This window comes from Rhamphochromis sp. 'chilingali' (assembly GCF_963969265.1).
Source record: "Rhamphochromis sp. 'chilingali' genome assembly, chromosome: 8".
Taxonomy (NCBI): Eukaryota; Metazoa; Chordata; class Actinopteri; order Cichliformes; family Cichlidae; genus Rhamphochromis; species Rhamphochromis sp. 'chilingali'.
The window spans coordinates 26,909,747-26,925,349 of record NC_137935.1 but is presented as its reverse complement, the minus strand read 5'-3'; positions in this window follow the sequence as shown (position 1 = coordinate 26,925,349).

Below are 15,603 nucleotides of genomic sequence, written 5' to 3'. Positions count from 1 at the left end.
GTGTGGCAGGAAGTCATGTACACACACACATGACATGGCTGGTTCCGACCAGCCTCCCTTGCTAGTAAGTAAAACCCGGTTACGTTGTTGTCTTGCTTTCCTCATGGGTGATAAGGCTCTGAACTAGCGGGCCTACTGAAGTGCAGACCCAACATTCTCTCTAGGTGTGCGGGACTCCATTAACTTTAAACTTCATTTATTTATTTTTAAAATTTACGGGATACCACTGAACAATTTTGAAAAGTCTGACAGTCTCTTTTTCTTTCAGTCCTGTTTTGTGTTATCATTCACTAAATTAAGAGTTTAAAATGTTTGAAGTGTTGATTTCTATGCTAAAATATGATAAAAAGAAAGATGGGAAACAACCGGGGGGATGTAGAGTGAGGGGACATCTCACTGAATAATGCAATAATAGACACCATGGGCTTCTCGTTATCATTACCTATTTATTTATTTTCTCAGAAGAACAGTACATCCACTCCTCCTCTCAAGCAATTACTTTTAATTGGATAACCTTTTCGTTTGCTGAAGAGCACTATTTTTAACTTAGAAAGCACAAGGTGTTGAAGCGCCATGCTTTCCCTTAGGAATAGTGACTACATAGAAGGGTAGAATGAAGTGGAGAAAGTCTGTTAATATGGAAAGGAGATGCAAAACTGGGAGGGAGACAGGAAGAAGCACACACATCAAAAAGATTGAGATGCCTTGTTTAGGACGATTTCACATAGAAGGAAAAGTAAAATAGACTTTTGAAGGAAAGCAATAACAAATAGATCTTACCTCTTAATACATATGGACATGCTGAATTAATTATATATGAAGTATATATTGTATAGGGGACTTTGTTTCCTTGACAAAAAAGGAACCAAATGGGAATCTGGAGTCTGATAGAGTATTTATTAGTAGTAAGTCTTAATTAGGATTTGTCACAGTACAAGCAGTTCTGGGTTTTCTTACCTTTTATTTTCTCTCTCTTTTCTATCTGTCTCCTCTCTTGCTTTCTTTTTCTCAGATGGAGATTGGCTCCGTGGTTGCCCTAACTGTGGGCGGAGCCTTTCAGTTCCCTGGCTCCAGCAGTCACAACTGTTGCCAATTTCCTCATTAACCACGTTGTTTAAGGACTAGACTGAGCAACTTTGCTCCATGCATTTATTGTTGCTCTATTGGTGGTAATCAGGGCTTCTTGCTTTTTGAGCCTGTACTTACCTTTTCTAATCCTGTTTTCCTGCCTACTCCCAGTGAAACTTTCTATTTAGAGATAGCTGGATTTCTCCAAAAAAACATGCAAAATTACCAAGACTTTCACACATGTAACTACTTACTTGACTTCTAACCTGGACTCCTTCCTCAAAAGGGAAAAACTGTAAAACTAAAAATATCAATCTATCTAAAATACAGGTAAAGTTCAAAATCTATATGCATTCTTCACATTTGTCTGGTGGGCTGCATTTGAGTCTTTGCCAGGCTGATTCTGGCCCCTGGGCCTTATGTTTGGCACCCCTACACTTACCTGCATTCCCCTTTCTGGATATTTCCATCACCAATCCAGGCTCACTAGCCTGTTGTTTGAACCCACAACTGAGATTCCACTCAAAAATTCTTTTACATATTTTAAAAATCAGTAAGTTGTCATCTGTCTCCAGATCTGCTATTTGAAGCTTGTCAGTATCTGATGTTTAGTAGTTATCACTGCTGTCAATGTAATATTTATAGAGTAATTTTGAGCTTCAACGAACTTTGTACTGTCACATGTAAGGTTCAGTTTAATTCACTTTTATATTAACTGTATGTAAATCAGAGCAGCAGTCACCTCAAGGAGCTTTATCTAGTAAGACAAAGACCCTACAATAATACTGAGAAAATGCCAAGAATCAGATGACCCTCTTTGAGCACGTACTTTCGTTAAACTCCCTTTTAGTGCAAAAAAGCCTCTTGCAGAACTAAACTCATGGAGGGGTGGTCATCTGCCATGACTAGTTTAGTGTGAGGGGAGTAAGACAAGACAACAGACGAGATGTGGCTAAGAGCCAGAGATTACTAATAATTAATGATTAAATGCAGTGAAAACAGAAAAACAAATTTGCTATAGTAGATTCTACATGTCAGACTAAAAAATGATTCTCATTTGATAAGGGACTTCCTGTGGAGAGGTCATCTGTGGTTCAGCTCTCCTCTTTTACTGAGACTTGCAAGAGAATTGCAAGACAGTGGAGGAAGCAATCCTTTTCCATTTCTCTGAGTTGAACACTAGATCAGGTGACTGACTTGACCATTAAAGAATATCCTTGAGAAACACTCCAGTTGCTTTTGCAGTTTGTTTTATGTTATTATCCATTTGTGCCTGAATCTGAGCAGAGCGTACAGCCCTGTACATTTTAGAATTAATTCAGCTGCTTTGATCGGTAGTCACAACATCAATAAACCCTAAAGACCTAAATATCTATTGGCAGCCTTACCAGAACATTAGCTCTTTTTAACAGATTGCGTGGTATCCTTCGGATTATAAACCATTCCTGGCCTTCTCTATATTTTGATTAAATATTGGAATGATAAGAATCTTAGTTTCAAGACACTAAAGATTTTCTTTTTTCTTGATTGTAGGCCCTGACAATGACAAGCTTTATCACTTGACAATGGATCTGCTTTTCAGGATGTCAGTTTTACTTTTTGGTCCCTGAATGATTTTAACTGAATTAAAGGTGGAAATGTGATGGTAAATCACATCTTAATTGTTTGGTTGAAAATCCATATTGGTCCTGTACAGAAGCAACATAAATTTTATCATAATGGAATATTTTTAATTTGACAATCACATAGACTTTTTTTCTTTCTCATGTCACTACATGAGAGTCATGATATTATTGTTAAACCAAAACAAATCTCAAATAAATAAATACATACATAAATAATAAATACATCTCTCCCAGTTAAGATTACAAATCGCTTCCTACATTATGTAGATGTACATCTACAGTGGTATGAAAAAATCTTTGCCCCCTGCTTGATTTGCTATTTTTTTTGTGGTTTTGTTACACAAATGCAGTTTTTTAAATGCAGGTGTTTATTATTAAGGGGGGGGGGAATAATCCAAACCTACCTGGCCCTGTGTGAAAAAGGGCGATCTTGATGATCCCCAAGACTTTTGGGAGAATACTCTGTGAGCTGATGAGACAAAAACTGAACGTTTTGGAAGGTGTCTGTCCCATTACATCTGACATAAAACTAACACAGCGCTTCAGATAAGGAACATCATACCAACAATAAAATATGATAAAAGTGTTTTTCACACCAGTGCATGTTTGTTTAGCATGAAATGTCATGTTGCCTTTCATAATGTTTGATTAAAGATAACAGCATCATTATAGACTTCCCTGATTTCTATTGTGCTCATCAAGCCACCCACTCAGGTTCACAGAAAGACAATGAAAGAGAGTCTTCAGGTACGCAATTAAATGTCAGCATCACTTCTTAATTTAAACAATAAAATTGTGTATACTTGGAAGGTTACACACAATAAACAGGGAACGGGGATGTATATGGCAATGGTAAAAAATATGTTTGTTCAGATGTGGCTCATCATCACTGGGTGTTTGTTTGTTTGTTTGTTTGTTTGTTTGGTGGGTTGGTGGGTGTTTTGTATTGTTTTGTTTCATTTTTGTTTGTTTTTTTTATCGTGGCTTTTGGCCCCAATTTCAAAACTGTCCCAACTTTTTTAGACAAGTTACTTTCATCAAATTCAAAATGAGCTAATATTTTTCATGAAACAATAAAATGTAGCATTTGAAAACCAATTTTTGTTCCCTGAGTTTCAAATCAGAATGAATTCAGAGTACTTTAATTTGTTGTTTTTACTCAGGTTTTCTCATTTTATGTATTCCTTTCTTCAACTCTGGCATTTTATCCTATTTTTGTTAATTGATTATTTTAGAAATACAGCACTTGGCTTCACTAGCATGTCTCTATGTTCTACTGTGAATGAAATATGGGTTTGTCAGATTTGCAAATCATTGCAGTCTATTGTTATTTGCATTTTACACTGTCTCCTGACTATCTTAGCATTGAATTTGTAAAATCAAACAAAAATAAAATACACTGCCTTCTCAGTTAATTGCCCATAATGTAACAAATCTGTATGTTACAAAGCATCTTTTTCATGTGAGATCACTTTTTTATCTATTTATTTTTTGACTGTATGCCATGCTGTATGTGGATTAAAGACTTCCTGTCTGATCACTCCCAGTGGGTGAGAGTAAGCTGCTAGATCTCCTCAGTCCTCAGTCTCAGCACTGGCTCCCCACCTGTTTCCAGGTAAAACATACATACATAACACTTTTATCATAATCAGAACACTACTACCATGATCATGTTTTAAAATGCACTGCATTTGTGCATTTTGAGCTCTTCCCATTGCTGTGTCTTTGGCACACTGTTGTACCTACATATTATTGTGCATGAAGTGTTTATATAGTTGGTAATTTATAATCTGGAGCTACAACAAGATGTATGATATATGCATTTAATTTGAAGAGTATTAAAATACTGTCATAATTTTCTTTCTACTAAACACTAAACGCTCACATAGCAATAAGTATCATGACCACTACATAATGGTTTCTTTAGACCTCTGTGTTCTTTCTCCCAAACAGGTTCAGATAACAAAACTTTTCCATAGCTAATATAACATAATGGGGTCATTGGTCTTCTCCTGTTGAGTTTCAGCAAGGCTAGATCGCATAAGAGGACTTGACCTCTCTTTAGATAACAACTTATGTTGTAATCAACCAAATATGAACTTATCTCTCGTCAGTTTTCTTCATTAAAAGCACACGAGTACAAAGCTGAAAATGAATTTGTCTGGTGTGTGTATAAAGATTCTTTTATGTGCCTCAGTTCTTGACAGGCTGGCTTCCTAGGTTTAGCCAAGCTGTACTTTTTTGGCCTTTTTTCCAGTAATCTTCTCAAACTGCAAAACTGCATGCCATTGAATCAGACATACTACTTACTTTTCTGGACTGTGATGGTGAATTATGATATGAAAATTACCCCATCGCCATTTCCACTGTTTCCAAAAAGTCTGGCTTAAGCAATAAAAAAAAACTTTGCTGAAAACCTGGCAACATCTCTAAACAGGCACATTTCTGAGAGTTCATCTCATACCCTTGACTCTAGGGAATGATTTTAGGATGCTGCAGGGATCTAAAATTAGGCTCTCAGCCTAGTCAAATCAATCCTACTTTTTTTAAAAGCAAAACTCATCTTAACTGAGCCTAACATATGCCACCTGTCAGTAATACAAATACTGTGCTAATGATGCTAAATGGCCTGAAGCCAAAAAAGTAAACAAATATTAGCAGATCCATGTGTTCATAGACCTAGAATTTTCATACTAAAACACTATCAAAAACTTAAATTATTCCTTTTTACAGCAAGACATCACAAACCAACTCTACTAAACCAAAAGAAAAGAGGGTTTTTTGTTTGTTTGTTTTCTAAATGAAGTACTGTTCTCTTTACTTGCAAAGTACTCAAGTACTTTCAGTGATACTACCCGAGTCATACTTATGACATAAACTGTTGAAAAAATATAAATAAAATGTATTCAGACCTGTGACTTTAGTTTTGGCATCTGAAATATTTGAATGTTTAACACTGTTGCTTTTTAAAATATGTTTGAGATAGGATGTTAACGTAAGGTTATTGCAACTGATATAATCTACATAAATTTGTTCACACTAAATTTATCGAAAGATTTTTGGAATTCTTTTAAGCGATAGGGGAATATAGGTATATTATTTAAAAACAAGCAAGAAAAGGAAGGGAAAGGAGAGAAAAACTTAGCATTTTTGTAATAAATCACTGGCACACCATTCATCAATGAACAGATAAAATTAAGACATAACTTATCATGCATGCATAAATAGTGTTGATATATTTATCAGATGAATGTGTGTGAAAGTAGATGTGTGTTTAATTCGATTCTTTAAGACAGTTGTGTTTTATAAAGGTTGTGCACCTGACTTCTTAAATGCATTATCTTCAACTAAGTCAGCAAAGCAGGTCACAGTGACATACTGCATGGTTGCATCCCCCCCCATTTTTTTCAAAATAATGTTCAATTTCAATATGAAAGGTCAGGGTAAACACTTACAAAAAGCATTGCTAATTAATGTGAACTGAAAATGTAGTGCATTAGAAAGATTAAGCTGAATAGAGATTAGATGTGTGCGAAACACTGTGCTTGTGTTTGTGCGTGCATGGATGTATGTATGTAGGTGTGCTTTTAGTGGGAGAGGGATTTTATTTCTGTAGTAAGTGATTGCTTAGTTGTGCAACTCTATAAGTGTCAGTGTGTTTATCCATTTGGGTGTCCATGCCTGTGTGTTTGCATGTCAGTGTGTGTAATTGGCCAAATTTGGTTTGCGCATTTCAACTCAGGGGAGGTAAGTTATTGGACTGACCTCTGTAGTGTGACAACAGTAGAGTCTGAGGCAGTCCAAAGGCCTGAACATCGGTAGCCACTGATGATCAAAGCACATTAAAGATTAAAGCAGTCGCTCATAACAAAGTCATTGGTATGTGGTTTGTGCATTGCTAGTTCCATTGAGGTTTATGGGGGTGCTGAATTGTTTGCTTATGGTCATGTTTGAGTGTGTGTGTCTTACTATTGTGTGATGTGTTATGTGTATGGAAATATGTAAGTGTAGCTGAATTCATAGTACCCACATTGAAAACCTCTTATGAAATTACTGTCATGTGTGAGTCTGTCTGTGCATGTTTTTAATATTTTTATTTTAACTTTGATTTTGCAGGACATTTGTGTACTAGGTATTGTTGTATGCTTTCAAAATAAGCTCTTAATATTTGTCAAAGTTTGGTGAGAGTGTTTGTTTTGTTCTTTTTCTTTCATTTTTATGATGAAAGTTTGAAGGCTGTGTCTGTATGATTGTGGATCATGAAGATGAGAATTTTGACAAACAGCACCCCTTTGTTAACTTAGAATTTGTCCCCTTGTCAACTTGTCAACCGCATCTTCACAGTTACTCGCGGCCTTTGTTAAAATTGAATCCAAAAGCTCATTTTGTGTATGAATGTGTGTTTTGTTAGCCAAGATGTGTGAGGTTTTATCCAAGTTTCTGTATTGTAAGCAAAATCTCTATGTGAGCAAGATATCTTAAGCAAATAACTAGAAAAGACCAAGTTTGCTGTGAGTAAAATATGAAAAGAAGGTAAAAGTCAAGATAAAATCTTTTTTTTAAAAAACCTACTTGACAATACATAAACAGTCATGGCCACTTTATTAGGGATACTTATTTGGCTCCGCATTAATACAAATGTCAAACCAGTCAATCACCTGACAGCATGTCAATACGTCTATGTATGCAAATGTGGTCAAGATGAAGTTCAAACCAAGCATGTGAATGGGGAAGGAAGGTGATTTAAGTGAGTATGGCATTGTTTTTGTGCCAGAGGGGCTGGTCTGATCTTCTGTTCTACTTGGATTTTCTACTACTACCAGACATCTGGGGGTTTGAGACTTCTGCCCAGTATCTTAGATGTTCCTAGGATTACATTTTTCTGGACAGGGAGCTCTGATGTTGTGCCTGAAATCTATTAGAGCAACTCTTCCGGTCTTGGGCTCCTAATGCTTCTGTTCTCACTAGAACCAATTTGGACTCCCCAGGATTGCTATATCTATCACAACTGTGGTCTTCTGCTCCTTGTCAGCCATAACTATGTTTGTGCTAGGATGTTCCAGATTATTTCAGCCACTTGTTTGTGACTCTCATTGTATGCAGTCCAGGCTTGCATCTTACATACTGCTACTTATTGGATAGTCTCCGGGGCACCTTTGCACAGATGCAACTTGGTTCTTGCTAGCCTGTGTTGCAACCAGTCAGCCACACTTATCCAGTCCAAATGATATGTCAATGTCATTGTTATAGATACGGGTGAAATGGATGAGTGAAATTATCTCTCGCACACTCCTGGCATATAGCTTGATGTCATCTAGGAGATAGGCGATGGTCACTCTACTTCTGAATTTATATCCTTATCCGCTATTAAGCTGGCTTAGGGGCTTTAGACATGTGCAGAACAGCAGCAGGGATAATGCATCTCTTTGGTATATTATGCACGATGGTGATTTTTGCCTTGGAGTTGGTGTTCACTGTGATCTTTCACAGTCCCATTGGTTCCTGATGAATGTTATTAGTATACTGTGAATTTTGGAAAGTGCCAAGCTCTCCATGCGTTCATGTGTGCATTTAAGTAGGTGTCCTTGTAGTCAATCCAACCGAGGCTCAGTTTGGTCTCCTGGTCTGGTGCTTTAGTCCTCTGGTATTACTTTCTGGGTTATATTCATGTATTGACTCATGTGCGTATACAGCTTCGTCACTGCCATGGGTGAGATGAGCTTATATACAGACACACATACACATATGTAAATATTAAAAAATTAAAAATGATGGTTTTTTTTTTAATGAATATCAGTAAAGGTCAACTGGTATGAGAATGTAAGAGATAGACAAAAACTTATTTCAAGAAACTATAAATTTAATTGAAAATTGGATCCCATTCATCAGGTTTAAATTTGCTGCTTCATTGATCTGACAGTACTTTTGACCTTAGTTAAGTTATGTTTGTCTGAAATACAATCACACAAATGATTTTATCAATGAACTATCCTGGGAGAAGTGTAAAAGAAAAAACATTATCTGCTTGGAGAGGCCAGTTTTGATTGGTTTCATGTACCATTCATATTAGAACTAGGCAGTTGAGCATGCTCATGTGTTTTTCTCAGTCTTTTTGTGTGCAACAGAGCATGAGAGAGAGGAAGATGCAGGCAGAAAAACTGACTCAGAGGATTGATTTCTGTATGAATGCAGAGGATTGATTTGCATGCTTGTCTTTAAAATGGCTTTGTGTAAAGTGTTTTGGCAAATCCATATCAAATCCATATCAGAGACCAAGATATTCCAGACTTAATTGTGCCTTATGTGTGGTCAGGTGTTTGAGATGTGTGTGTGTTTGTGTGGGCACTGAACTTCCTTTGGTCTCATTAGCCACCTGTCCTGACTAGACGCATTTTCAGCTTTGCCTTTCTCTTTCTTTGCTTCTCTCCCTCCACACTCCTTTCTGAGCCCCTGATTGCAGGATTAAACATACACACACACATGAAAAAAACAAAAAACCCAACTGATAGCACACACAAAGTCTCCAGAGTTCTATGCCAACAGACCTGTAACCGTCGGCAACTGCTCTTGTTTACGCTGGAGATGAATGTGACAGATCGTAGCTCAACTTGCCTAAATAGTTCCCCATACCCCCAGACAGGTGGTGTGCATATATTTGTGGTGTGTGTGTGTGTGTGTGTGTGTGTGTGTGTGTGTGTGTGTGTGTGTGTGTGTGTGTGTGTGTGTGTGTGTGTGTGTGTGTGGGTATGAGGGTAGTAGGTGGTTGTGGAGCATGTGTGGTGGCAAATATGTTTCAGCGATCCAGTGGCAGGTGGCACCATTTCATTTGTTTGTTTTTGCTCCCTCTATGCTCACCTCTATTCCCACTTGTTAATTGTCATCTCTCATTTCAGCTCCCTTTTGACTTCCCTTTGCCTCTTTCCCTTCTTCCACTGTTCCTTGTATCCGAGGAGGTGCTTTCCTTAATTTAAAAACAAAAATTGAGCTATGCAATTTTTAGAAAGCCAATATGTTTTTCTGGCACATGTTTAGAATTCATTTTGAGCAAAAATGTAAAGCTGGCCCCGATCCAGTCAATTTAATTGCTTAAAATTTCACAGGTGCTCATATGCAGGGGACGCCAGCGTTCATTTAGTCCAGTGAGAAAAGTAGAACATGTTTTTATTTCCTCAAGCAAATAAAAAATTTACTAAGGAGGGAAGCAAATGTGGAAAAATGCCCACTCTTTCCCTGCTGCTAAAAGAAATGCTGGTTGGAAAATACAGCCTAATAAAACAACAAAACAAACAAAACCAGAAAAGAACCAATCTGTGGAGAATGTGGGAAAAAAAAGATGGCAAGATGTGAAATGAAGGAGAAAGCTGTGTTTAACAACTGATCAATATGTTTGACTGGGGAAGGACCACCATAGACTTAACCTTGCTAAAGGAAAAAGTTAAAGTAAAATTTTCTGAGTCAAAGCAAATAGATCTCCAAGGAATTAGAACACTTTAAATGGAAAGGAAATGCAGCCTTAAAAGTCATAATTGCCTTCTCTTTTCCTAGACAGATAACATTTTTAGCCTTTAGTTGTTCTGCCCGAGAATGCACTTCAACCAGATCTCTGGACCACACACTCTCTCACCACTTTTAAATCACGTCTCAAAAGCCATCTATTCAGAATTGCATACATCTGATCTGTCTTAGTCCATTTTTGCCTTGCTCAGCTTTTATACTTGCTTTTTTACTTTTATGCTTGTGGTTTTTGTTTGTTTTTTTTTTACCCTGTCTAAATTTTATTTTGCCATGTTTATATTTTATTGTTACTATTGTTCTTGTGTTATTGTACGGTGACCTTGAGGGTCTTAAAGGCACCTATAAATAAAATGTATTATTTTTATTTTTTTTTAGACGACCTTGTCATAGACTGTATCACCCTGTGAAACTTTGTTTTTGTCTTGTTCGTTTTGTTTAATTTGAGCATCCAGCAAATGGAATAAATGGACCAAACCATGGAAAACCATATGTGTGAATTAACAACAGAAATTAGATCAGCTATTAGAGAATGATTCAATGTAATTGTTTTCAGAGAGATACAGACATCTCTCATATTTCTTTTTTTTTTAAATCGTATTACGTTGATCATCCTTGCACTGTTTCTTCCATGTATTTACATGTGTTTCCTGAGAGAAACACATGTAAAACCCATACGGCACTGATTTGCAAATGGCTTTGCCTGTGTTTTTTATTAGCCTACTCACCACTTTTGCTTGTATGTGACCTGCTAATTTGTTTTTGCTAGTTTGTGTTTGTCATTATAGAAATTAAATGAGTGGGTCTCTTCATAAATGTATGCATGGTTAGCAGAAGATTAACTTTTTTATTCCCAACAGCACTTTTGCTCATCATTTTAAATTGCTCTGCTTCATAAATATGGCCCTTGGCCTGACTACATTGGAAAAACAAAACTTATTTATATAGGCCTAGCACAAAGAGTTGCCAGGCATTGTGTAGAGGCGAGGAAGAAGGAACCCAAACGCAGGACTGACAGGTAGGTGAGGTTTATTATAAGGAGTGGGTGAACGGACACTGACTGGCTGGACAACTGAATGGCGGACTGAACTGAGGGAACACACGGGAAGGACAACATAACATCAATGACACGACAGTGAACGAGTAGAAACAGAGGGCTTAAATACACAGACTGATGAGGATGATAATGAGAGACCGGTGAGCACACAGCTGAACATAATCTGGCTAATGACACAAGACGAACTGACACAGGAAAAGCAGGAAGTGAGCACATGGAAGTGGCAAAATAAACTGAACATGAACAAAACTGAAAACACTGGGTCACCGACGGCGGTCGAGATGAGACTGTTTCGGTGGGCGGCCGCGAGGAAGGCGGCGGCGGCCACTGAGCAGGTCCGGTGGGCCGCCGCGAGGAAGACCAGATGACGTCCAGAACATGGCTGGCGCGACGACACGGCAGCCGCAGGACCAGGCGAAGCAGAAGCTGAGGCCAAGGCCTGACCAGGCGAGGCAGCGGCTGAGGCTGATGCCGGACCAGGCGGCGCGGAAGCCTCTGGCTGGAGACAGGCAGGGCCGGTAGGCGCGGAAGCCTCCCCATATGGAAAAGATATATATAAATCTTATACAGTTTTTATCTGTCTTGTATGAAACTTGTATGAAAAGCATACAAGAGTGAAAACACATATAAGATCCCTTGAAAAATTATATAATGAAACTTGTATGTTTTGTATACTTACTAAAAAAATATATGAAAGTAATGAGAAAGTGGCCACTTTCATGAGTAAATCATATATGTTTTTACTATTTCTTTTCCATATGGGTCTGGCTGGAGACAGGCAGGGCCGGTAGGCGCGGAAGCCTCTGGCTGGAGACAGGCAGGGCCGGTAGGCGCGGAAGCCTCTGGCTGGAGACAGGCAGGGCCGGTAGGCGCGGAAGCCTCTGGCTGGAGACAGGCAGGGCCGGTAGGCGCGGAAGCCTCTGGCTGGAGACAGGCAGGGCCGGTAGGCGCGGAAGCCTCTGGCTGGAGACAGGCAGGGCCGGTAGGCGCGGAAGCCTCTGGCTGGAGACAGGCAGGGCCGGTAGGCGCGGAAGCCTCTGGCTGGAGACAGGCAGGGCCGGTAGGCGCGGAAGCCTCTGGCTGGAGACAGGCAGGGCCGGTAGGCGCGGAAGCCTCTGGCTGGAGACAGGCAGGGCCGGTAGGCGCGGAAGCCTCTGGCTGGAGACAGGCAGGGCCGGTAGGCGCGGAAGCCTCTGGCTGGAGACAGGCAGGGCCGGTAGGCGCGGAAGCCTCTGGCTGGAGAGCTCACAGCTGGCTCTGGGTGCTGTGGCTGCAGGTCCGGGAACTAAACGGGATGGTGGACGGGCGACTGGGAGACAGGAGGCGACTGGACTACAGACTGGACAGGGGCAGACTGGAGGACAGGAGGAGACCAAACTAGAGTAGACTGGAGGGCAGGAGGCGACTGAACTACAGACTGGACAGGGGCAGACTGGAGGACAGGAGGAGACCAAACTAGAGTAGACTGGAGGGCAGGAGGCGACTGAACTACAGACTGGACAGGGGCAGACTGGAGGACAGGAGGAGACCAAACTAGAGTAGACTGGAGGGCAGGAGGAGACTGAACTACAGGGGACTGGAGGGCAGGTGAGTGAACTGACTGGACTGAGGAGACTAACGGATAAACAGAGGTCGGTGAGGCTAATGGCTGAGCTGAGGTTGGTACAGCTGATGGCTGAGCTATAGACTGAGCTAATGAGGGAGATAAAGCTACAGCCTGGGCTAGTAAAGCTGGTGCCTGAGCAGGGGACACTTCAGCCAGCCTAACCAGGGATAAAGCTAGTGCGTGAAAGGCTGGATCAGGTGGTGGATGAAGTGGTGGGCTGATGAGTAAGCAGGCTAGCTCTTCCGAGCCCCCGACGCATGAGGGCACTGGCTGGAGAGCCTCGGCTGGGCCTCTGGGATGGTCAGGTTGGATTCGGGCTGTCCTCAGCCTGGGTGCTGGGACAGGCACGGGAGGTGGCTGGACACCAGTCACCCCCACCTGAGAAACAGAAGCGGGTGTGGAGGTAGACTGGGTCGCAGCTGCCCTCCTCCTGGGAGCTGGCACTGGTGTGGGTGTAGACTGGGCCCTAGCCATCAGAGGAGGTGAAACGGCTGAAGGGGAAGGCCGAATCTGGGCCGCCGTGCTGGTGGGAAATGGCTGAGTAACGGGTGTGGAAATAGTGACGGTGTGTGTGTGTGTGTGTTTTACTGGCAGGTTTATTGGGGATTGTTCTGGTTTTTCTGCCACCACTATTTACAGTCTTTGGAGCAGAGCAGAAAAACTCTTCCCAGTCCATGTCCTCGTCTAGGAGGGAGACTCCCCATGAATCAGAAGTGAGTCTATTGTGCGTTTTAAGTGAATAATCAGATGGTGAGTGCGAAAAACAGTCACTGGAGCTCACCATCGGGAGTGGCTGAAAGTAGTCCGTTTTATGGCGGCGTGTGCGCCGCTTTCTCCGGGAAGAGGAAGCGGCCGGGGTAAACAGCAGAGCCTCTGGCGCGGTAGCCTCCGTTGAGCCGAGGTGGGAGGCGTAGCCGCTGTGCCGTGGCGATGGTGGAGGTCCGGCGAATGAGGCGGCGGGTGTGTGAGCGAGGAGCGGAGTGGCGAGAGAGGGAGCGGCCGAAGCGCGGCGTGAAACTCCCACACTCCGCGGCAGATGCTCCGGTGCATGGGAGGTAGCAGGTGGGTGAACGCGGCGTCTCCGAGGCCCGCCCAGAGCCAAGCGAGTACCCTCGAAGACGTGCTCCCGCTCCGCGAAGAGCCGCTGTCTCTCCTTGAGCTTTTCCGCCCACAAGGAGAGCGCTACCTCCTGCCGCTCGTAGAGGTCCGAGTCCGCTGGGTTCCAATCGTGTCTTCGTGGCACGGGTCGTGTCATTCTGTCAGGCGTTGTGTGGAGGCGAGGAAGAAGGAACCCAAACGCAGGACTGGCAGGTAGGTGAGGTTTATTATAAGGAGTGGGTGAACGGACACTGACTGGCTGGACAACTGAATGGCGGACTGAACTGAGGGAACACACGGGAAGGACAACATAACATCAATGACACGACAGTGAACGAGTAGAAACAGAGGGCTTAAATACACAGACTGATGAGGATGATAATGAGAGACCGGTGAGTACACAGCTGAACATAATCTGGCTAATGACACAAGACGAACTGACACAGGAAAAGCAGGAAGTGAGCACATGGAAGTGGCAAAATAAACTGAACATGAACAAAACTGAAAACACTGGGTCACCGACCCAGGAACCCTGACAAGAGTAAAGAAATTTGTGTTTGTTTGTCTATTATTACTTTGTTGTAACAATGCTTTTAAGCAATAAATCTTAAACCATTGGAAAACATGTTTATCCACCTTAAATTGCTACACATTTGTAAGAAAAATGCATTTGTGGGATGAGAAATAAAACGGGGCAACCAAATGCCTAGAAAAACTAAGTGGTACTAAAAAGAAACAGCTGAAGAAATTAGGTTAATTGGTCAGAAACACGATGGGGTATAACAAGCGCATCTTAGAGAGTTTGAGTTTCTCAGAAGTAAAGATGAGCAGAGGTTCACCGGTGTGTAAGACACTGCATATCCAAATTGTGGAACAATTTCGGAATAAAATGTTAGCGAGGCTCAATGTTAAATTGCAAAGAATGCCTCCTCATCCACAGTGTGAGAGTGTATTTTTTTTAAATTTCTTTCAGAGAAGAAAAGGGATTTTTTCGTTAAGACGACGCTAAACCTTAAAGTGCAGCTATTACAGCATCGTGGCTGCATAGTAGAGTGTAATGACATGTCTGCAGTCCAGACCTTTCACCAATTAAAATCTATTGGTGCATCATGAAACAAAAGAAAAATGCAACAATGAAAAAGAGTGTGGAAAGCTAAAACTCTTTGTGAGACAAGCCCCAAAGGTTACGCAGTGCTACACCAAATTACTTTTTTTTCTTTTTTCTATGCAATTTCTACAACTTTACTGGGAGCAGATACAAATATCTAAAGGAAAAAAAATATATTCATCTGAAATACACTGAGAAAAAAAATCAAAGAATTTTTTTATTCAAAACCTTGGATACTTTAAAATCTTTATTGTATCATTATTTCAGAGTCACATATACAAAATAGAATAACGTTCTATAAATAAACATAACAAAAAATACAAGACTTTTATCAGGAAGGTTTTGATATATTTAGTATTTATTATACTTAAAATATTTCACTGGGGGTAATTTCATCTGTTTCTGTGCCAGTATATCAAAGAGACATTGGCATTACAAAGATCAAGTAAAAGTTTGTATGTTTACGGGCAAGTTTCGGTTTGTATGTGTGTGCAAGGCTGAAGGAGCAGGTTGTTTTCCAAGTTGTCAG